This window comes from Sceloporus undulatus, chromosome 3, assembly GCF_019175285.1.
Source record: "Sceloporus undulatus isolate JIND9_A2432 ecotype Alabama chromosome 3, SceUnd_v1.1, whole genome shotgun sequence".
NCBI classification, from domain to species: domain Eukaryota; kingdom Metazoa; phylum Chordata; class Lepidosauria; order Squamata; family Phrynosomatidae; genus Sceloporus; species Sceloporus undulatus.
The window spans coordinates 49,340,583-49,364,249 of record NC_056524.1 but is presented as its reverse complement, the minus strand read 5'-3'; the positions used below and the strand labels follow the sequence as shown (position 1 = coordinate 49,364,249).

Here is a 23,667-nt window from a genome sequence, read left to right as displayed (position 1 = left end):
ATTATTATTATTATTATTATTATTATTATTATTATTATTATTATTATCTTTACACCTGCCATTTCGTCCCCTCACCTATCGCTACAGGGCTTTTTCGTAGATTGGATATACCCTTCGAGTCTGTGCAATGGATTTTTATGGTGGAGTGCAGTGTGCACAGAACTGGCCTCACCCTTTAAACCAGAGGTTCGTCTGCTGAGGCCTTGACAAGCATGGACGGTAGCAGCGAGGTCCTCGGGTTGTAGGTTTGATTAGAGTTTCCTTCTCTTAGATGGTTGACCTTACAGGGTTAGACAAGCACCATCTGCCCGGGTTTGCGATTAGAGTTTTTCTTCTCCTAAGATGGTTGCCATAAGGCTAGAGAGCCCATCCTGCCCTTTGGCGCTCTTGGTCAGACCCTTCTGTTGTGACCTGTCTCTCCATTGACGCCCCCTTGTCATAGGGGAGAGGCTTGCACACCCTAATGATGTCGTGAGCTATGCTGGTGGTGATATAATAGCCACCGGTAGGGCCTCCCAAAGAACTATATAGGGGCTGTATAAACAGTCCCTAAGGGGTGGCATGCAGCCACCACTTCTTCAGCGGATTGGGGCCCCGGCTACATCATGCCAAAGCCCCAATCCAGCCTCTGGAGGGTGCAAAAAGCAGCTCCTTTTTGCAACCTCCAAAGGGCACTATAGCATGGCAGCATGGCTGTATGGCACCCCTTCAGCACTGCATCATTTGGACACAGTGCTGGAGGAGCATCATCATACCACACGGAGCGTCATGGCATCCTAGTGGTGTCGTCATCATCTGAACACAACGCCCTGACTCTGCCCCCAGGCCAGCACAAAGTGCTAGTCTGTACAGGGTCATAGTTAGTCTTGGATATTCAAAGGGACTTTACATTTCTCTTTCTCAAACAGCAGTCTTGCTTGCCATATGGAAATGTGCTTCTGGCCATTTTGAAACTGACGAGAATCTCTAAAGCAGTTTAGATACAACACAAGGATCTGCTGTGATAGAAATCAATTTTTTAAAGGTAAGCCTTTGAAATTGACTAAATAGTTGTTTAGAATCTGAGCCTCATACTTCAAATCTCAAGTTTCACAGTATGGAAGCAAGCAGTTTCCCAGACTGTTTGCCTTGGTACTGGGTGAGTACTGCCATGTTGTAACAGCAGAGGCAGACCAGATCTTAGTAGTTATTTTCCTTTTCAATTTCCAGTTAGTTGCTGTTATAATTCCCAGGGCATATAAAACTAATTAGTTGCCATTACAGACTAACAGAATTGTAAAAATGGCAGGAACCCCATGCATCGTTTAGTCTAAGCTGTGCCAGTTCAGGAAACCATAGCTAAAGAATCCCTGGCAGGTGATTATCTAACCTACATTTAAAGACTCCAAACAGATGAGAGACCAACACCTTCCAAACCAGTCTGTCCCACTGACAAATAATAGTTGTCATGAGGAAGTTCTTTCTGATTTTTAGTTGGAGTCGCCATTCTGATAATTTGAGTCCATTAATTCAGGTCCTATCCAAAGAAAAAGCAGAAAGAGATGTTCACTCCTTATGATACTGCTTCAGATATTTACAGTACTTATCATATCATACACAAATCCTCTCAGTGGTGTTAATAGGGTTGGTTTGACTCACTATAGGTGTATGGAAAGGTTTACCAGATAGTGACATCAGACTGCCCTGTCCCCCTCCCTCCTACTGCCTCAGTCACCCTCCTGTCCACCTCATGGCCACCCACCCACCCTTGGCCAGACCTTGAAAGGGCTGCTGGAGCTGACAATGGCCTCCCCTCCCCTCCCTTCCCTCCTGCTGCCTCACTCACTAGTCCACCCCTGCCTGGCTGCCCATCTCCTGGGCATACCCAGAAAGGACTGCCAGGGAGTGGCAATGCCCTGCCCTCCCTTCCTTCCCACTGCCTCAGTTGCCCACCCACCCACACATTCCTATGGCACCCCAATTGTCATTTATTTCCAGTATGCTGAGAAAACACTGATGAGCACTCTTTGGGTTTGATTCATCAGGCAACTACAAACCCACCCAACAGTAGCCATGCTAGTCTACAGTTTATCATCTTGTCTACAAAGATAAAACAAGGGACCTTGTCAAAGGACTCACAGCAATTAAGATACATCACACCATTCCCCTGATCCTGTAATTCTGTCCAAATAGAGGAAGGGGGAGATGAGCAGGATATGAGTCTGATTTGTTTTTGAGAAGTCCATGCTAGTTCTAAATAATTACAGCATCCTTTTCTAAATGCCCACAAACCATTTAATGATATTCTCTAGACTAGAGCTTTCACTGATGTGTATGTCAAGCTGACTCGTCCATAGCTGCCCTCTTCTGTCTCCCTTTTTGAACATGGGGACAATGTGCCCATCTCTAGTCTGCAAGGATGTCACTTCTTTAGTAATTTGCAAAGCTTATAGTCAATTCCAAATAGTTGTTTCATAATGTTTCATTTTTTTAAAAAAGGTTGTGGTATTTTCAAGTTCTGTAGCAAAACTGAGGGTGGTTTCAGATAACACTTTTTTCACAGTGTCATTTCAGGATGCACTCTATGACTATTTCATCTTTTCTGCTTAATGGATTTTGTGAAAAAAGAAAAAAGGCAGAAGATACTGGGTGAAGGATGATGTCATCATATAAAGCTGCTGCAAAATTCAGTGAATGAGGCAGGATAATGGTGTGATAAAAGTCTCATCTGAAACCAGCCTGAGGAAATGCTATGAGACTCTAAATACTAAAAAGAAGTTGCTAGCACTGGGTGCAATGAAGAAGGCAGAACCAGTCAAGTAATATTACTTGACAGATTTGGGGTGCCTTAGGAGAAAGATTCAAGTCATTCACATATACACAAACCAGTTACTTTGAAGCCTGGCATTCTGTTAGTAAGGTCTGCGGCTGTAAGTGCAACTTACTGCCATGTAACTCACTGTTTTGCTATCGCAAGAGGTCAGAATCCTCACAACTAAATCCCCCCCCAAAAAAATTTCAACACTGAAAACGCGAAACGCAACAACCAAACGGGGCGGCAACGATGCACGGCAGCAAAGGAGCCACCTAGAGCAGCTCCTTTTTTGCGGCATCATAAGGGCTGTGATGCAGCCCTATGATACCTCTTCCGCCCAGAGCAGTTTGGGCGCTCGAGCTCCCGTACGTCGTGAACGTGTGCCCCATGTGGGTGGGGCCATGCAATTATTGCGGCGCCCATATGTACTAGGTCTCAGGACCATGCAGTCGCTGCGCTCTTCTGAGCCCTAGTTTTGGCCCCATGATGGCACTTCCCGCCCATCTGTACTGAGCCTTAAAGACTTTTTAACCTTCATGTACCAGAATGGGATATTTTTGTACCCAGCAGTCGTGTTTTTTTTGTAGACTCCACAGACAACTGGACTAACACTATATGCATTCCATGGCATTGCAAGATATACATTTTAAAGTTTCCTCAGTGTTCTACCAAGTATAGGTTTGGGTTTTGGACTAGGACTCTGGGACAGCAGGATTTGAATCCTTGCACAGACACTGAAATCCACTGGATGACCTTGGGCAAGTCACACGCTCTCAGCCTCAGAGGAAAACAGTGGCAAACCCATTGCCAGAACACCCCATGATAGGGTTATCTTAGGGGCCCTGTGAGTTGGTAATGACTTGGAGGCACTCAGCAACAGGATGTTGTTGTTGTTGTTGTTGTTAAGTGCACAACTCATGGCTGTAATGGAGAGCACTCCCAGCTGTCCAATCAGAAGGCAGCTGAGGGCCAGCCAATCGTCTGTGGGCTGGAACGTTTGAAAATTCCGAACGGTCAGTTGGAGAGTCAGTTGGGATTCAGGCAGTAGAAGGTTCAGTTGGGGTTGGAATGTTGAGGAGTTAGGACCTGGAATTCAGAGAAGAAGGGTTTTCAGGGGTTAGAGAAAGATGGTTAGGGGTAGAGTCTGAATGAAAAAAAGGCTCCCTACCATTATACTGCCAGGGCTCTAGAAAAGAGAGTGCCTGGAGTAGAATATCCTGCGGGATAGTGTTAGTTAGGAGAAAAGACTAGTCCCAAAAAGGGCTATAGTCTTAAAGTCTCTGAGGAGACAGTGTGCTAAAACGAGTAAATTTGATCTTTTAGACCAAGGGAAGGACTACAGATTAGGAAAAAGGGTCGCAGCCGATACAAGAGTTTCTGTAAACCTCTGCAACTAATTTATTAAGAGACAAGTTCACAACAGCTTAGTATTGACAATCTTTTATTCTGTTCTGTTTCTAAAATAAACTTATTTTACTGATTTACAATTAATCTGCTTGGCCTAAGTGATGAGTTTTTAAACACGCTACCAACTTCATATTCGAGGCTAGAGATTTGAAATTTGGTTACATCATCATATAGAAGGAAGATTGTTACAATGGCAACCCTGTGGATGAGACATCTCCAAGACTCCCTGTCCTCCACTACTTTGCTTAGGTTTTGTAAATTCATACCTGTGACTTCCTTCATAAAGTCCATCCATCTAGTATGTGCTCTTCCTTTCTTTCTTCATCCCTCTACCTGTCCTAGCATTATTGTCTTTTCCAATGAGTCATACCTTTTCATGAGGTGGTCAAAGTACAATAACCTCAATTTTATATTATTGCAGTCTAACTAAGAAATATGTGGACCTCTAGGTTTTATTGGATCAAAACCCTTCTCAGCCCTGACCAGCATAGCAGTGATGACAGATAACAGGAGTTGTAATCTGGATGGCCCCACTTTCCCAATCCATGCCATACAATATTTATGAATGTGCTGATGTCTTATCATTTTGATTGTTAAAATCTGCAGGCTTTTCTCCACTTTATCCACTGTTGTTTACAACATCAATATGCAGACTATTTTTAAAATATAATTTCCTTTAGTAAGTTGGCTGTTTGGAATTTTTGACTCTTAAATAGGTAATTTGCCTGCCTGCAAATATACTGCCTTCTTTTCTTTTGTTTCCTCTTGTCATTTTTCAAAATATAAATGAAAAGAAAATATTCCTCTTTGTAATTATATTTAAATAAGCAGATAATCTTAGATGGAAACACTTTTCTCAGTAAGACTACACAGAAAAAAACTTTGGGAAATTCTTATAAAAGTATTTTATTTAAGTCAGCAGAGAATTAAATGTTCAGGTTTCTTAGAAATCAGTAGTTATGTTTTATGTACAGCCAGTAATATTTTTAAAACCACATGTACAGTGTTGATAATAATTCCATTCATGATATTAAAGTTATTTATTTCTCATACACATGACCTTGGGAAATTGTAAGCATTTCAAAATCACTCCTATTTAGATTTTCCCCCTGCTATTTACTGCTATATCCATGATACTGGGGTAATTTGCACATCTTATGTTCTTATGTTTTATAATGTTATACATCTTATGTTTTTATGTTTTATAATGTTATACTAATGTTATACAATCTGCTAGTGCATCAGTTCTTTAGGATACACCATTGCCACAGTTAGGATGAGCCTTAGCCAGATATTTAGCTGGGCTGCAGCCGCCAAGCCATCATCTCAAAATCCCTTATACCTAACTCAGACCTTCAACTTTCAGACAAACAGAAGATCAAATCACTAGCTAGGGATGCAAATCCTTGACAATTTCATCACATGCAGGGATAAATAATTATGGTAGTTTTCTTCCCACTGCAAGAAAAAGCAAACATTCCTCTGCAGTATTCTCTCTGCATTCAAACAACCTGAAATCTTGTGGAGAAATTATTTTGTATAGAAAAAAAATGCAGTTCTTTATGCAAACCCAGTTTTCTGTGCAAAATGGTTTCCAGTCTGTACCTGGAAAACAGCGTCGACCTGGATAATTGCTAGGGTTGCCTCAGGGTATCCTTTCCAGATGCCCTGCAACACTAGCACATAACCACAGCGTTGTAATGGCGGCACCCTGTCTACATGGTCGCCGCCATTACGAAGTCACGACTGCACCACAGCCAAACACCGCAGCGCAGACGTGACATCCTGGCACTGCTGCAGGGCGCTTGTGGTGCCCTTTCAGCAGCTCCAGAAGGAGCTCCATTTTGGAGCCCCTTCCGCCACACATATCGCTGGCGCGGCCTTTAAACATCTGCACCAGCGATACAAAGAGAAAGGGGCTGAGCGGCCCCTTTCTCCCTTTCCCTGCCACTGTTGAGGTGTTCTTGGGGCATGAAGCCCCAAGGACACCCCTTTCCAGGCTGTGGGGAAGCGGCATTTTGCCGCTTCCCCGAGGCCAGGAAAGCAGCGGATCAGGGCTGTCCCAGGAATTTCCACCCTATATGCATCTGAGGAAGTAGGCTCAAGTCTATGCTGCCAACTTTTCTCTTTCAATTAGTTTCAAAGGTACTGCAAGGTCCTTTTGCATATGGCTTTCTGAAAAGTACAGATGATTTCCACTGAGCTAGGTGATTTCCTCAGACCTTGCATTCTTGCCCAAATATTATGGGTGAGTCTGCTCCTGAGGACATAGAAGGGTCTCACTACAATGTACTAGGCTCCTAGACCTATTATGGTTTTGATCCAACCATAGAAGCAATGAAATATCTTAAGACAGGGGTCGGCAACCCCTGGCCCGCGGGCCGCATCCGGCCCGCGCAGGCGGCAGGACCGGCCCCAGCCCAGTCCTGCCACCGCCACTGCTGCTACTGCTGCTGCCGCCTCCTCCTCAACCTCCTCCTGGGCTGTGCAACTGCGCTGCCCTCCTCCTCCTCCACCGCGCAGAAGAGGAAGAGGAGGACCACGCGGCCTGGGGCAGAGGAGGCAAAGGGGGAAGCCCTGCGCTGCCCTCCCTGCCTCCCCGTGCGGCCCACCTCCTTCTCCTCTGCCTCCTCCACCCCGCCTCCAGGCCGTGCGGTGCATGGAGGAGGAGAAGAAGGAAGAGGAGGAGGGGGGAGGAGAAGAAGGAAGAGGAGGAAGAGGAGAAGGAAGAGGAGGAGAGGGAGGAGGAGGAGGAGGAGGAGGGGGAGGAAGAGGAGGAGGGGAGCAGGAGGAGGAGGAGGAGGAAGAGGAGGAGGAGGGGGGAGCAGAAGAAGGAGGGGGAGGAGGAGGAAGAGGAGGAGAGGGAGCAGAAGGAGGTGGTGGTGAGTGGCCAGAGGCCTCAAGGTTTTTTTAAATTTTATTTTGTGTGCTTTAAGTGCTAATAAGTCTCCCTTGCTTTGACAATGATAGTGTGATGATGATGATGATGATGATGATGATGATGATGATGATGATGATGATATGAATCAGCTTGAGAGGCATGCACGCACTGTTTCTGAAGCCAAGAGACTGTGACTTTCCAAAGTGCCTTTTCTGTGTGTTTTTGGTTCTTTAATGGTGATATGGATATCAGAAAGCCTCTGAGGCAAGGCCAATGTAAATTGCTGTGATTTTTACAAACTCATGCGCAGTGAATAAAAACCAAAGTCCCTTGACCATAAAGTACACACTTCTGAGAAGTACACTTGGTGCAAGAACTGTGAAACCACCTTGACATGTTAACTATGCATAGCCATGTGAACCCATGTTCAGTGTGAAACCCAAAGAGTTTGGTTATGCAATAAGCCTCTGAAATATGCAAGAGATTGCCATGTTAAGTAAAGCCATGTTCAATGCCCAAATGTGCTGTTTGGAATGGGGGGAGGGGGGATTGGCCAGAAAGGGAAGTACATTTCTGCCATCTGTCTAGGAATAATGCCCAAATGTCCTCCATTTTGATCATGGCTAAGAAACATGCATTTATATTAACATTTTTAAAAAATCATCAATTTTTTTCACATGTCCTCCATTTTTTAAAAAATGTGTTCTACATTTGAAAATGTTGTCCTATATTATTTCATTATTTCATTATTTATTTTTGGCTCCCCCCCCCCCCCCCCGCGTCGTGGGCACCAACCCGGCCCCCGGCTCAGTACGGTTGCCTACCCCTGTCTTAAGATATTGTTTATTTCTTGGCCTGGCTCAGTAGCAGATTCGGGCTTTCACGTCAAGAGAGTGGTAGATCCACTTTTGAATTCCTATGTACCTTGGCTAGCCCTTTTACAGTTGAGACAAAAATCCAGAGCAGATTCACCCCGCACTGCTCTGGAAACCACCAGTGCCTCTCCTTCCAACTTTCCACACTCTCTTTTTAAAAAAGAGTTTGAAAATACAGTACTCTTGTTTCCTATTGCTGTTTTTATGGAAGCTGTAGCATTTTGAGCTTAAGCCGCCCCTTGTTGCAGTCTTCAAAGTAATGGAGAGCAAAGGGAATGGGGAAAAAAGTTATTTAAAACATCTTTCTGCTGACAAGATTATAAAGCAACTATACTTTAGGAACTCATTCTGATACACTGTACTAACAGCTTTGGAGGCAGCCCATTAATGGGATTTTCTAGGTTTAGTAGGGAAAGTGTGGTAAAAACAAACAAAATTTCAAAGAACAGAATTGTCTGGAAGCAAATTGATATTTTTTTTATTTTCTTTCTTTCTTTCTTTCTTTCTTTCTTTGGCTTTGCACTTGTCTTTAGTATATAAGGAACTTGGGACTTGCTATACTTCGAATGGTAAGAGGTTTCTTTAAAGGTCCCCTAAACTTTCTTCAAGCCCATTATGTGGAACTAGGTCCTTGAAACTGTTTTAAAGAGGAAAGCTCAACATGGGCAGCCAGGTTAGTATTACTTTTGCCTACTTGAGCGGGGAAGACAAATTACTTTTCCCATCCATTACCATTCAAGCTTCTTTAAATATGAAGACTTTCGCAAGCACAATGTCTACATGGAAATGCCATCCATATGTTCAAGGTAGCTTGTCCTCAGATAAGTAGGCATAGGATAGATTGTAGGCAGTCTCTGTTATTCCTGGGAAGGCTCAATAGCAATTGCTTTCTAAATATTTCATAATGCTTGATGATTCAATACCCATCTAATGAATAATGACTAAGAAGGCTCAACTACACAGGTGTCTTGGTGGTCCAGTTTTGTCAGATCATTAGCAGGGGCTGAGTCTTCTCCCTACCCCATTTCCAGGTCAGACTAGATATGGAGGTTACTTACCCGATTTAAACCAGATGGTGTCAACTAATACAATTGTTGAGAATACACCTGCATCACCTGTGGCTAGCATCCTCAAAGAGCTCATAGCATGAATTTTATTTTCACAACAACCCCATGATATATGTTAGGCTCAGAGAGAGTGGTGAGATGGAATTAAAAACAGAGATGTCACAAGTCCCAGTCCCACACTAACCTAAAGGTGGGGGACATGTGGGCTTCTAGATTTTGGACTGGAGCTTTCATCAGCCTTGGACAGTGTAAATAACTGGGAGGGATGACAGAAGCTGAAGTCCAGTAATATTAGAGGAGCAACTCATTCCCCTCCTCTGCTCTAAACACTGCATGCCATTGACAACACTACAGGCATGTTTAGTGCAGATCTAGGCCATATTTTATTGTATTAGTTGCATCGTGATGACACATGCTAAAGCCTACATCAGGTTACCCTGACCCAGACTGTGTGGAGCCCTTCATTTATTCTTATCTACTCATATTTTCTTAGCAAAGAGCGTTATGGTATTTGCAAGATCAGAAGTGGGGCAGGGAGTAATTCAGTGATGCCTTCATTGCCTGGCATGAATGAAAGCACAGAGGATGAACACCCTGCAGTGCTTTCAGGCAGACAATGCAGACAGCAAGCTGGCCTAAGCTTTCCTGCCTCCTATAATTTTTGTATGTCAGGATCATCTACAGTGGTCTTTTCTTCCAACTCAGTTTATCATTTTGGTAGGAGAGAAGAGTATACACCTCTTCACAAACAGGCACAAAAGTGAAGAGGAAGGAGGCTGAGAAATGGAGATGGGAGGTATATAGAATTTCCAGAAACTGTGGTGTTAAAAACCATTTCTTTTAGAGATCCTGTAGCCTTTATAGTATTATTTATAATGAAACCTGTGTCTTAAAATAATGTTTTATCTTTATTAACTCTATGACAATGAGCAAGTCTTGTTGCAGCCTTTACTTATGTAAGCATTCAGATGTGGTTATAAAATTGCTAGCAGGAAGTGATCGTATACATTTCACATTAAGAATTATGAGCTAGAATAAATGTCACTTTGATTTGCCTGGTGGGAAGATGAAAAGTGATTTCAAATAATCGCTCTGATTTGGAAGCAATTGACAACTATCAAAATTAACAACTGTTGAAAGGACTTATTTATTATTTGATCAAGAAATCTAGATCATAATAATTGTAACTGGAATGCAGCTTGAAACAAAAAGCCCTAGATAGAAAAGTGTGTGTGCATTCATGTGTTTAATCCAGTTTACATTTTTTTAAAAGATGCTGCACTGCACACACAATGAGTTTAGTGAACCTAAGCTAAAAAATCCAAAGAGTAAACATCAAACTGAATTGTCTACTCCTCCATTTCTGATGTAATTTTATTATTTTAAATTGAAAAGGCAGGACTGTTGTGGAGAAGTAGATGCATTTTATCTTGATAAGAAAGAATTGTGGATTTGCTGGCTCCTCATATGATATTAGAGAGTAGCATAACAAAGTTTGGCTGACTAAATTTGTATGCTAGGGTTTGGAGCAGCACTGATATTATTGGATCTACAGGAACCTATAGAATGCTGCACATGTTACTTACTACCACACTTCCTGTCTTAGCAACAGCAACAAAATGAGACTGCAAGAGGGCATACTGCTTGAATTTTTAAAGCCTTCCGTACTGTCTCTCTGTGTATACACCCAGTCTATTTCTAATGGGTTTTCCCCCCATTTCTTGAACATGCCAGCACATCACTCAGTTCTAATGCATGAACACTGGAACAGTCTATACTGTATAGTGTATCACTGATACAAGTAATGGGGTTGGTTGTGATTGTTGTTAACTCCCCTTGAGAGGACCCCAGCTCATGGTGACCCTGGAGATGAGACATCTCCAAGCCCCACTATCCTCCATTGCCCTGCTTAGGTCCTGTAAATTCAGGCCCATGACCTCCCTGATTGAATCTATCCATTTGGTGTGTAGTTGTCCTTTATTTCTGCTACCTTCTATCTTTCCTAGCATTATTGTCTTTTCTAATGAGTCATGCCTTCTCATGGAGTTGAACAAGTTTATTATTATTCTCCAGAATCCCGTTGGGCCTTTATGTCTTCATAAATGGACGTGTCTGCAGGAATTGGAATGATGCAGTTGTGTAACATCCATATCCAGTAGAAGGTTGCTGTTATGTTACTATATAGCAGAACGACCAAAGTGTCCAGATCATGTGGCCAGCATGATTGCACAGAATACTGTTTATCTTTCCACTGAAGTGGTCCCTATTTATCTACTTGCATTTGCATCCTTTCAAACTGCTAGGTTGGCAGAAGCTGGGACTAGTGATGGGAGCTCACCCCATTATGCAGTACCTGGGCCTTGAACTGCCAATCTGCCAATCTTGCAATTAACAGACTCAGCATCTTAACAACTTGAGCCACTGCATCCTAGGACGATAGAACAGCACAGTAATTAAATGCCATTGCAGTCAGTGTCTAACCCATATTAGAACAGAAATGTTTTCACTTGCCAATAGATGGGAAGCAAGGAGATAGGAAGCATCCTCACTCTAGGGAGGATCGCTCCTGATGACAAACAGGGACGTAGCCAGGATTTTAGGAAGGGGGGGGGTCCAGACTGAGTGCCACCATTATAATGGGGCTTGGGTGCAGCGGCGCAGCAGCACACACCATTCATTTTTCTAATGGAGGGGAGGGGGTCCGGACCCCAAGAACCCCCCCCCCTTGGCTACGTCCCTGTGACAAATCAGGTAAATGCGACAGTCAAGAGCACCTGTTATCAGCTTCGGCTGATACACAAACTGCACCCTTTTCTGGAAGACTGTTGTACACGCGCTGGTAACCTCACGTCTAGATTTCTGTAATGCGCTCTACATGGGGCTACCCTTGTGCTTGATTCGGAAACTGCAATTAGTGCAGAATATGGCAGCCAGAGTAGTGTCAGGAACATTGAGGAGGGACCATATTACTCCGGTATTAAAGTCCCTCCACTGGCTGCCTATTAGTTTCCAGGCCCAGTACAAGGTGTTGGTTATCACCTTTAAAGCCCGAAATGGCTTGGGTCCAAACTATCTCAGGGACCGCCTCCTCCCATATAATCCTCCCCGCACACTCCGGTCCTCTGGGAGGAATTTGCTGCAGCCTCAAAGGCTTTCGGCTACCTCCCAGAGGGCGTTTTCTGTTGTCGCCCCCAGACTATGGAATGACTTGCCGGACGAGATCCGTCAATTGACATCTTTAGACAGCTTTTAAAAGGCTGTCAAAATGGATCTCTTCCGGCAGGCCATTCCTGGATAGATAATCCCGGCCTCAGGAACCCTCTTCTCATGAGAGTCCCCAAGGTCCTCCCTGGAAATTTGAGTGGAATGCTGCCACAGTTTGCTGTTTTGTTTTTGTTTGTTTTGTAATGGTGTGTATATGTTGATGTTGCTTTAATTTGTTGGTTTTAATTATAATTGATTTAATAACTTTTTTAAGGGGGGGAGGGAAGTAGATTTTGATATATATTGTATTGTATTTTATTATTGTTAGCCGCCCTGATTGAGCTCAAAGGGGCGGGATATAAATAAATTATATTATTATTATTACTATTATTATCATCAGGGAGGGAGTTCCAAATGCTTGGGGTAGCCACCAAGAAGGCCTTCTACCATGCTCTCACCAGAAAAGCCCATGAAGATAGTGAGACTTGCAGAGAGGCCTTGCTTGAAGATTTTAGAGCCTGGATATGATTATATCATCTTTCATATAACCTGGACCCAAACTCTAGGTATCTGAAATCCTGCCCAGTAAACCAGATTAACTGGGACTAAGGGGCTGAATAGACCAGCATAATACACTGGCCTCGGGGCAGAGAGGGCTGCAGCATTTGCACAACACACGCCCCAATGCTACCCTGACTTCACAGCGGGTAGTATCACGGTGCTACTTTGGTGTTGCATCCAGATGACGCATGCCAAAAGGAGTGCTGGAAAATGCTGCCATGGAGACAAAAGCGCCTTTTCTGCAGCATGAAAATGAGTGGTATTTTGCTATTCCTTTTAGTGCTAAGGAAAAGCTAGATCGGGGCTGTGGCATGTAGTTGCCACGGCCCCAATCCGGTGCTGAAAGGGGCAGCGGCAAGCCTCTCCAAAGGGGTAGTCTGTTTAGCACCTAAGTTCCCAAGAGCTTCTTATTTCCAGTTTCCCTAGCGTTTTAAATTTTCCACTTCAACTTTATGGCTCCTTATTTTTAAAAAAAATGGGCCCCCTGTTCCTCTGCCAATGGAATTATGGCATGCCAGTGTCCTTAACTTTTCAGAAATGTGCACAGATAACTTTGCCTGGAGACTCTTTTAGTACAGTGACCCATCCTGGAGCAGTGGAAGCATTTAACTGCAATATAAACATGGTCTCATGATCAAGAAGCAATGTACATTGATAAGAGGTTTATTCAATGTACTGTGTAATCTTTAGTTGAATTGCTGTGGGTCTGCAAAGTGCTTTTCAAGGCATATCGCTCATTCTTCTCTTGCTGTGGTAATCCAACACTCACTACTGCCATGAAAAGACTTACCAGCAGGATTCTATTTCCAACTGACTTCTTTAGAACAGAGGTTCTGACCACAACTGGCAGAACAAAATTCAAACTGTTCCAAAGAAACAGGGCCCATTATCTAAGTGTCTTGGCCTTTGCTGTGTCACCGCATGAACATTGTAGATATTAATTATAGAAATATTGGCAAAATCATAGGCTGTTGTTGTGTGTGTGTGTGTGCCAATGCAAGAAGGGGTGAAGTTCATTCCTAAATTCATTTAAATATCAAGAAGAAAGCACCTTTGAAAATTATAGATTTCTAATATTATTTTAAGGTCCACTAAAGAGTTAGAACAGTGAAGGGTAAATGAAATAATGGCGGGTTACAAACCGCCATTAAAGTACGGACTCAGTCCGTACTAGGGTTAGGAAAGTGCGGTGCTTCTGCACCCCCCAACCCTAGTACGGACTGAGTCCGTACAAAATGGCGGCACCCCTTCCACAAGGGGGCCGCCATGATGACATCACGACCGCGCTGCCTCTACACGGGGCAGCGCGGACGTGACGTCGTCGGTCCGCACCAGGGCGCCTAGGGTGTCCTTTCCACGGACCAGGAAGGAGCTCCGTTTCGGAGCTCCTTCCTGGTTTGCGGCGGCACTTTGTTTCACTGGGCGCAGCCTTCAGACGGCTGCGCCCAGCGAAGCAATGGAGAAAGGGGCCAAGCGGCCCCTTTCTCCTTCTCCCCGCTGCCACGGGGTGTCCTTGGGGCTTGAAGCCCCAGGGACACCCCTTTTCAGGTTGCGGGGAAGCGGCGTTTTGCTGCTTCCCCGCAGCCTGAAAAGCGGCGGATCGGGGCCTCAGCGGCTGCCGTTCTGGCAGCTGAGGCCCCGATACACCGGGGAAAGGGGCGGATGCAGCCCGCCCCAAATGGGCAGTCTATAACCCGCCAATAACAAGGAAGGAGACTTGTGACAGCTTTAAGACTCATTATATCAGCATAAGCTTTTGTGGACTCCAATCTATAAAGGTTTATGCCAAAATAAATCAGTTGGTCTAAAAGTTGCCACTACACTCCTCCTGTTTGTTTATACTGAAACAGACTAGCCATGGGCATCCCTTTTAAATTATCTTTACTATAATTTAAATTACTTTCAAGATCTTCCAGATGGATGTTCTATGTCTTTAAGACAAATCTTTGACTAATGCCTTAATCATAAGGGAGAGTCACTAAATTATCAACTTTACCCCTACATATTTATTGGCATATAAATGCAAATGAGCAATGGCCAGCATCAAGACACCTCTTTTACTTCTTTGTGTAAGTATATAATTTCTAGATTCCCTATTCAGGGGCAATGATTTTGTGGGAAACAAAGAACTGGGCATATTGAGCATGACTGTAGGCACAGACTCAGTGAGTATTTCAATTGTTTTCATCTCTGCTCTATTAAATGCAGCAGAATTAATGTCCAGGCAAGAGTGAGTAGACTGCAGCCTGATAACCCTTGTTTCCTCCTTAGTTTCTCTTTTTCCTTCAGTGGGCAGAATGTCTCCTTCTGTCTCAATCCACACATTCAGAAAGAGCAAAAGTTATGTTAACTATACCTAATAGTACACCAGTGTTCCCACATTTAAATTCTTTGTTCACACTCAAATAGCCAAAGTCATTAATAACCATTCCCACAGTTTTGCACTGTCACCAGAACTTTTTCCCTTACACAGTGGCACCTGTAGGGTTGGCATCACTCAGTTCAGTAACTCATCGTGTCATCCCACCCCACTGACCTCTTCCCATAACATACCATACAAAATCCTTAGTAATGTTTTTTGTACTCATGTTACCCATAAATCATAATTCCTGCATACCACTGAATGTAATAGCAATAATTTTGTCATAAACAACTAGCAAAATTAAAATTATACCTTTAAATTACAACATCATACACACAACCTAAATGTATATATAGTTACATAGGCGGGATACAGATGGGCAAAAAGGGATGTGTTCAGGCCCTTACCTGAATGCCACCATGAACACGCCGCCCGCACGCCCCAAGCGGGAAGAAGCGGCATTAAAAAGGTGCTGCTTTTCCCCGCTTCTTTTCTATATGCTGCACAGCTGCGCATCTCCAACCGGCAAAAGAAAAAAAAAAGCCCCGTTTTTGGCCGCCTGTGAGGAAGCTGCCTCTCTCTTTGCGGCGTCCTCCGAGGCGGCGGTATGGAAACTGCGGGTCAGAAACGGCCCCAGATGAGGCGTCTTCACTGCCCCCCATGTGGAAGCCCCATACACCTGAGCCACGCCCCCAGGACGGGCGGTCTGGAAGCTCCGTATTCAGCAGAATACACCTCCAAGACATCTTCCCCTGCCCGTCTGTATCCCGCCAAAGTTTCATAGTTAAAGTGAGAATTTGGTAAGTCATGATTTTTTTAAGAAAATGTAAAAAGAATTTTAAAAATTATTTTTTAAAAAAATTAAAATAATTTTTAAAAATTAAAATTTAATTTTAAAAAAACCTGGGGCTTCTCCTTTCTCTTCCCACTAAGTCTCATCTCTCTCATACCATCTCTTCATAATTTTAAAGGGACATAGTCAAATGCCGCAGCCTGTTTCAGCCAAAAGGCAGATGTTTGGGGAGTAGTGGTGTCACCCCCCCCCCTTTTTAGGGTGTCACGTGATACGAACTCCACTCACTGTACCTGCCTAGTGATGCCCCTGTCCTTGCACAAATAAAGTGACAAATTAAACATTTTCCAAGTACAGTCACTTATTGAGGAGGGATGACTTCTGTCCCATGATTCCTCACTCCTTTCCCCCATACTGGTAATGTTCTGGCCTCATTAACAAAGGCTTCCATTTCCACTTTCCCCTCTCATATTTTTGTCCACATTTTCTGTCCCACCTGGATGCAAGGGATGCATCACATGTAGTCTTTCATATCATGTGAGCCAGAATTCACAACAGCAGCATCCCTTCATTCTTTCCACTGCAGCCTCCTCATTCTCTTCTCTCCCCACAGTTTTTCCCTTAGACTTGTGAACTTTCCAGAACTTGGTCTGATGTCTTCTGAAGTCATTCCATGAGAAATAAAAGGGTTTGGGAAATGTCAGCAAATGGAAGACAAGGTGGTTAAAAGGTGCAAAATTTGTGTAGAATTCAAAGACATAGCCATGTTATTCTGGACAATCAGTATGCTGAGGAAGTAGGCTGAAGTCTATGAAAGCTCATGCTATCAATTTCTCTCTTTCAGTTAGTCTCAAAGGTGCTATGAGATACCTTTGCATAAAGTATGTGTCGGCAGTAATATAGAAGCAAAGTGCAAAAGGTACTTGGTATGTATAAATCAAGAGGAGATAATTACAAAAGAAATGAGTTCAGGTTACCACGCATGTGCACACGCACTGGGTTGCATGGCACAGCTCTGGTGAACCAAAGTGACATCACATGCAGCCAAAAATCAGCTATTTAGAGGTGTTTTTTATTTGGGGGATTTGGAGACCAGGAGGCCCAAATATATCCATACCACCACATTTTAAGATCATTTATGCAGCAGATTGGGCTATTTCAGGACAATTTTTCATGGGGGATTAGTGATACTTGGTATGAAAACTGGCTTGCGCATGCAGCCCACAAATTGCACTTTTCCTACTTCTGGTATAGATGAACAATTTGCAACATTTTCTGTAATTCAAATAAAAATACATCATATCCATATCATCTACTGGGCAAGCTGGAGGCCAGAATACCCAACCCGTTCAATCTTCCCTCTAGTGTAACTGTTGGTGGGCAACTTTAAGTTTTGTTGTCTGTTCTTCCCTTTAAACTGTACAGGAAAGATCATCAAATTTGTGATGTGTTGTAATGTATTGTGTTGAGTTATTTATATCCTGCCTTCTTCCCAAAGCTAGGATACACCTTAAAATAGAGAAGACTGTCCTCTGTAAAGAAGGATGCCTAGCCTTGGAACAACAAAAATACAAACACTAAAGTCATGTCTAAAACAAACTAAAACAATTTTCCAAATAATAAAACAGCCAAAGTATCATTAAAATACATATTTATATGCAATGTAGAACATGTGATAATGCAGCAACATACAGAGAGGATAAATGTACCTCAACTAAAACGAGATACTTTTGAATTTACCAAAGGTTGTTCTATCTCAGTGAAGCCCATAATGGCTGATGTTATCTTGGATGAGCCAGTCTGACATTACCTGAGGAGAAAGTCATATAATATTTCTAGACCAAGTGTGGGAGATAATTAAATATGCTCAGCTTCATTTAATACTGTCTGAACTACTTCAGGAAGGTTAGGCTAATTGTATTTGAAACTACTACACTCTGAAAGTACGTAATATAAAATAAGTTTGTTAAGTTAGTAATTTATGCTGCTAAGCTTTTTTCCCCCTGCATAAGCCTCAATAAGGTGAATTATTTTCAACAGATTTGGATAATCAAGAAACTTGCAGAGGACTAGTAGCAGTCCACTAATCAGTTTGTAGTAGAAAAAGTAGTTACCTAAGACCTGAATGTAGACATTAGCCTAAATTCAATTGCTGCTCCCAACTAGAGTAGACATAATGATTCAATGGGATTTATGTAACTGCTGACTTACTCTTCAGCAATTCAGTCAATGGATCTACTGCAGATGGGTCAGCAATTGGATTTAGGTCAATCATCTTCTGCAATACAAAACAGATTGACAGATTATTATTTCCTAAATTACATCAAGTCATGCAGTCCAGAAAAATCATTCTGTTATAGTTTAGGTTTCACCCTTAGCATTTTTCCTATGCACTGGCCCATTATTATTTTAGTTTTATAAATGTTGAGTGTTGGATTAGGGCTGGGAAATCATGATTCAAATCCCCATTCACCCACAGAAACCCACTGGGTGACCTTGGGCAAGTCACAGTCCCTCAGTTTAAAAGAAGGCAAGAGCAAAACTCCTCTAAATAAATCTGAGTAAGAAAACCCAATGAGAGCATTACCATAAGTCAGAATCAACTTAAGGACACTTAACAATAACAGAAATCAGGAACCAAAAATATAGCAACGTCAGTGTGATTACCAACTAAATCCACAGCTATAATAGAACTTAATTTGATTTTCAAGGATCAAAGCACTATTCCATCATCCACTGGATGTCATTGGATATTTCATTTTTGTTTTTGCTGTTGTTGTTGTTTGGAGGGTTGTTGTTTGTTTATGGCATGAGTGAGAATAACATGGCCCTCAGATGTTGTTGGACTACAGTTCCCAACAGCCCTACCAAACAGAGAAAGTGATGAGGAATGCTGAGAGCTGCAGTCCAACAAAATTCAAAGCATATCATGATTCCTACCCCCAAACTATGGTTATGCTGATCTAAACTCAAAACAGCAGAAATGAATGGCTTATGGTTGAATGGCTACTGCAGGAGCAGCTAAAGCTGAGTGATTGGGGGGTCCCATAACAACACTGTAAAGCTTGATTTCGCAGTTGGAAACTTAATGCCAACAATAGAATCTGTTCTGTATACCAAGAGGGAGCAGCAAAAGCAAACATGTGAAAATCTCACCTTCTTTCAACACTGCTATCCAAGGCCAATTACAATTCAATAGTATCTGAGAATGCACCTCAGATTATAAAACACATTAATAGTAGGGTCCACACAGATTTATGCATACCACAGCTAACCATCACCTGTGGTGAACTGGAGATATGTTAACTGGAAAACAGGACAAATAATTTTGAAATGCCATCAAGGGAGAAAAAAGTGTTATGAAAGTAAGCAGAGGTGTTTTTTTTCCCCTCATCTGGATGTTACGGGTTAATGTTACAGATTAAAATTTTAAAAAGAGCATCTCTTGCAACTGTTCAGTTTCCAGCAATGTAAAACAAAATTATGCATTAATGTGCTTTAAGAACAGAATGGAACTAACCCTATAATGTAACTTTTTAAAAGAGAGAAATATTACAGGTTTATGGGGTGGTGAGGGTGGAAGATCCTTTTAGCAAGAGGACTGGCTTTCATCACAGCACAGTACAATGACTCAGAGCAGTGAGAAGGAAATAAAGGCACTTTTTATCTGCAGTGTAACCCTCAGTTCTGGTCAACTGGAACTAGAATGATAAGCTGGAAAGGGATCCAAAGCAGGCAAAGCTACAAAGATGGTAAATCCTTATGAGATCAAGATTTGCGCAGAGAAGGCATTTAGGAGAGAGCTATGCTGATTAGTTTCAAACAGTGATAAGTGTTTTGGGAGGAGTAGGAAGAAGAAACATATGTGCTTATTCAGACTAATTGAGATACGATAAAATGTTTGGGGCTAGAGGAAAATAGGTTTAGATTTAATGATGGCCTGTGACTTCCACATCTATAAATGATGATGATGACAATGATGACGACGACGACAATGATGATATTTATTTTTATCCCACTCTTTTCCCAGAACTGGGACCAAGAGCAGCTCAAAAGGGGGTGAAGCAGACCAGCAGCTTGGAGCGGCCTAAGGACGCTCCAGCCCCAATCAACCGCCAATTGGCACAGGATCGCAGCAATTGGATACTTACCTGACAGGGGAGACACCATGATCATGAAGAAGCACTTTTTAAGCGCTCCTTTTTGGGCCAGCTTTGGGCCAGCTTAGGCGGTGGCAGGGCTGCTTGTTGCTGCTCCAGGAGTCATTTGCATGCTCTGCCCTCGAGGTGGCCAGAAGCCACTCTTTCCTACCTGTTTTTTTTTTTTGGGGGGGGGGGGCAATATTAAAAGAACAGTAAAATTAAAAAACATGAATCTGTGTTTAACACCAATCTTTAAAGAAGCTAGCCATGATTCTCAACTCTATTTCCAAACTAGCTCCAGCACTTCAGATAGCTCCTCTGAAGTATAGAATAAAACTTGCAATGAAAACTTGCAATACTCCTGCACTTCCAGGAGTATTTTCAAACCTACTGAGGTTTTCAAAAAAAGAAGAAGAAAGATAAAATATCTTCTGTATTTATGTTTGTCTCCAGCAAGAGGACTGAACTATAAATATGGCTTTCAGGAACATTCTAATCTAGGCAATCCTGGAATTCTTTGGAATTTCCCCAAGGTATTCCTCACAGTCTATAAAAACTAGAAATTATCTTTCAGACACCTTCAGATATGGAATTGGGGAGAAGCATTTTTGGCAGTCTGTTTCTAAAACAATTTTCTTAAACAGCTAATTGCCCCTGCACCTATGACACTTGCCCATTCTTGAGCTAACCCTTCAGTACCCTCTGCCTGGATGGATAAATCTGTCAGTATTACTTTCTCCCACATTCCTTTCATTTTAAAATTTTGAGTTCTTTCCATTCTGTTTAGGAAGAAATGTGCATATATTGTAAATTTTAAAAGAAGAAGAAGCAGAAGAAGCTAAAAAAATTCACACTCATCTCTAGGTGTTAGTCTCTTGCCATCAGTGGCACAAACTTGACAAATTCTCCAAAAAGAGCTGACATTCAGAGAAGTGGGAAATCTTTACAGAACATACTAAGAGCCTAGTGGGTTATAACACTAGAATGCAGAGGTGTGGTCACCCTTACCCCTGAGCCAAGTGAATGAAAAGGGTGAAAGGAACCAAAACAGAAGCTGAAACCTCAATTCAGTCTTACAACATCAAGGATCAGGTAAAGCATACTATGAAGACAGGGGCTGGAGAAGCAAGGCAACAGATATCTGCTGTGAGGGGTAGTGCCTAGCCATAGGAAGCCCTGGTGTCACAGTGGTTAAATGTTGGTACTGCAGCCTCTCATAGCCACAAGGTTGTGAGTTCAATCCTGCAGGGCTCCAGAATCGGCTCAGCCTGGCATCCTTCCGAGGTCACTAAAATGAGTACCCAGCTTGTTGGGGGCAATTAGCTTACACATTGTAAACTGCTTAGGGAGTGCTTAAGTGCACTGATAAGCTGCATAGAAATGTACAAATGCAGACATCTCCACAAAGCAGTGACAAACTAGGGACCAACAAGCTTTACAAGCTATCTTGGCAAAGCTAAAATAAATAAATCTCAGTGCTGCTCAGATTATGAGAAACTTTATTAGGAAAATCCTGTTACAAATTAAAGTACTGATACATCCTTCATATCAAAGACAGCCCCATGTTTGAATGGAGTCAAGACTAAATGGATCACTTTCATCCTCCATTAGTTCTGATGACATGGGTAAATGGTTATGTCTGAATCAACAATGGCTGCCATTTTAACTACTAACAATCTTCAACTTCAACAGAACATTAGCCTAGGATATTGTAGAAAGCTAAAATACTGATTCCATACCAAGAGATTCCAGGGTTGGCTTCAGTGCAGCAGTGTGTATTCATAGAGTTGCCATAAACTGAATTTATCTTGATGGCATTTAACAACAACAAAAGAAGCTCTCCCTCTCAAAATATCATTGCATTCTTACTTTCATCAGGATATGTTGCCCTACAGAATTTGGAGAGTTGTGTTAAAAGTATTTAATTAAATTATAATGCCAAGGTTACCATTTTTACTTACAATTCTAAAAGTACCTCATTACTTTCCCAGTTCTCAAAATTAACTAATATGTTAAGTAACTAATGTTCACTATTAGTTAAATTAATGTTAACTGTTGGTTAAAGATAAAAGGTAAAGATAGTCCCTTGACACGAATGTCTAGTCATAACTGACTGTAGGGGGAAGTGCACATCTCCATCACTAAGCCAAAGGGCCAGTGTTATCCAAGGACTACTCTGGTTGTCATGTGGCCAGCATGACTGCACCTAATGCTGTTACCTTCCCACAGAAGCAGTACTTATTTATCTACTTGCATTTGCATCCTTTTGAACTGCTAGGTTCACTAAGGGAGAGGCAAGATAAAAATAAATAAATATATTATTATTATTATTATTATTATTATTATTATTATTATTATTTATAGGTTGGCAGAAGCTAGGACTAGTGACAGAAGCTCACCCCTTCATGTGGCACTTGGACCTTGAACTGCCAACCTTTATCTTCTGATTGTCAGAATTGGCATCTTAACCACTAAGAAGTTTATCACACGGGGCAGAAAGCGTCATGATCCCATTTTTTTTCCTGTTACCATTGTGCAATTGCAAAGAAGATGATCACACGACATCAGGATGATCATGTTGCCCACTAGTTATCAAATGTCATGTTCCCGTCAGATCCCAAAAGTCTCAAAAGTGCAATCTAAATGTTATTACCACAAGTGTGTACTTACAAAGCATTACAAATGAGCAATTGTGCATATCTGCAATTGTGGTTTCATTCCCAGCTTGCTATTCAAAATAACAGCAATGATGGTTGGGGGGAGGAGAGACCTGCCAGGATATCTCTTCTGTGCCTGGCAATCTGTAGAAAAAGATAGAAATGGGGAGGGAGGGAGAGAGACAGGGAAAATCACAAAGACACAGACTTCCTTTTGCTCACCAAGAGCATCTTTGGCTTTAAGCCACATAGTTTAGTACAGGTTAATTGTGGAAGTAAACAAATGAAAATGTATGTACAATCTGGGAAAACCTCACTTCTGTGTCATGGTTATTTTTTTCTGCTCTTCCATCTTGATCGCCTGAATTATCAAACATTGCATAGGGAACAAACAACACGAGGCCATTTCACTCATTCTTTTCCTTTCAGTTGGCCAGTGGTATGCATCTTATGACACATGCTTTAGATTTATCCTCAGAACACACTGCCGGTTATTTCCATCTTTTTGGGATGACTTTGAGAATAAAGGGTCAAGAAACTTTCTGGTGAATCTTGGCATCTGCTATGAATTCATCCCATTTAATCCTTGGCTCTTTTCTGGAACATTTGCCTTCCAAAGCATTTAGATTCTTTTCTGTATCTTGGTTGGCTTCCAGTTTTCATGTCCATATGGCAGATGGAAATAACACTAGCACTGAAGATTTATAGTGGCAAATGTTGATATTTAACCTCTTGATCACCAGATTTCCTTTTAGGCTGGTAAAACACAGTTTCCATCTTGACAATATGTAATGTCATTAGACATGCTTATTTATATGTCCATTTCTCATAAGCCCTATTCAGACTGTTTTCCTCCACATCAAGTAACAGTGCATGGACAATAAACAGGTATGTTTCCACTGCCACAATTCCTGATTGTTCCAG

The 23,667-nt window shown here is 42.2% G+C and overlaps 1 protein-coding gene across 2 annotated transcripts in view; it reads left to right on the top strand.

Annotated features, from left to right (window-relative positions):
* The window catches only part of HTR1F (5-hydroxytryptamine receptor 1F), a 178,846-nt gene that overhangs the window by 108,658 nt on the left and 46,521 nt on the right, over positions 1-23,667 (top strand). The gene's annotated exons all lie outside the window — the stretch shown is intronic.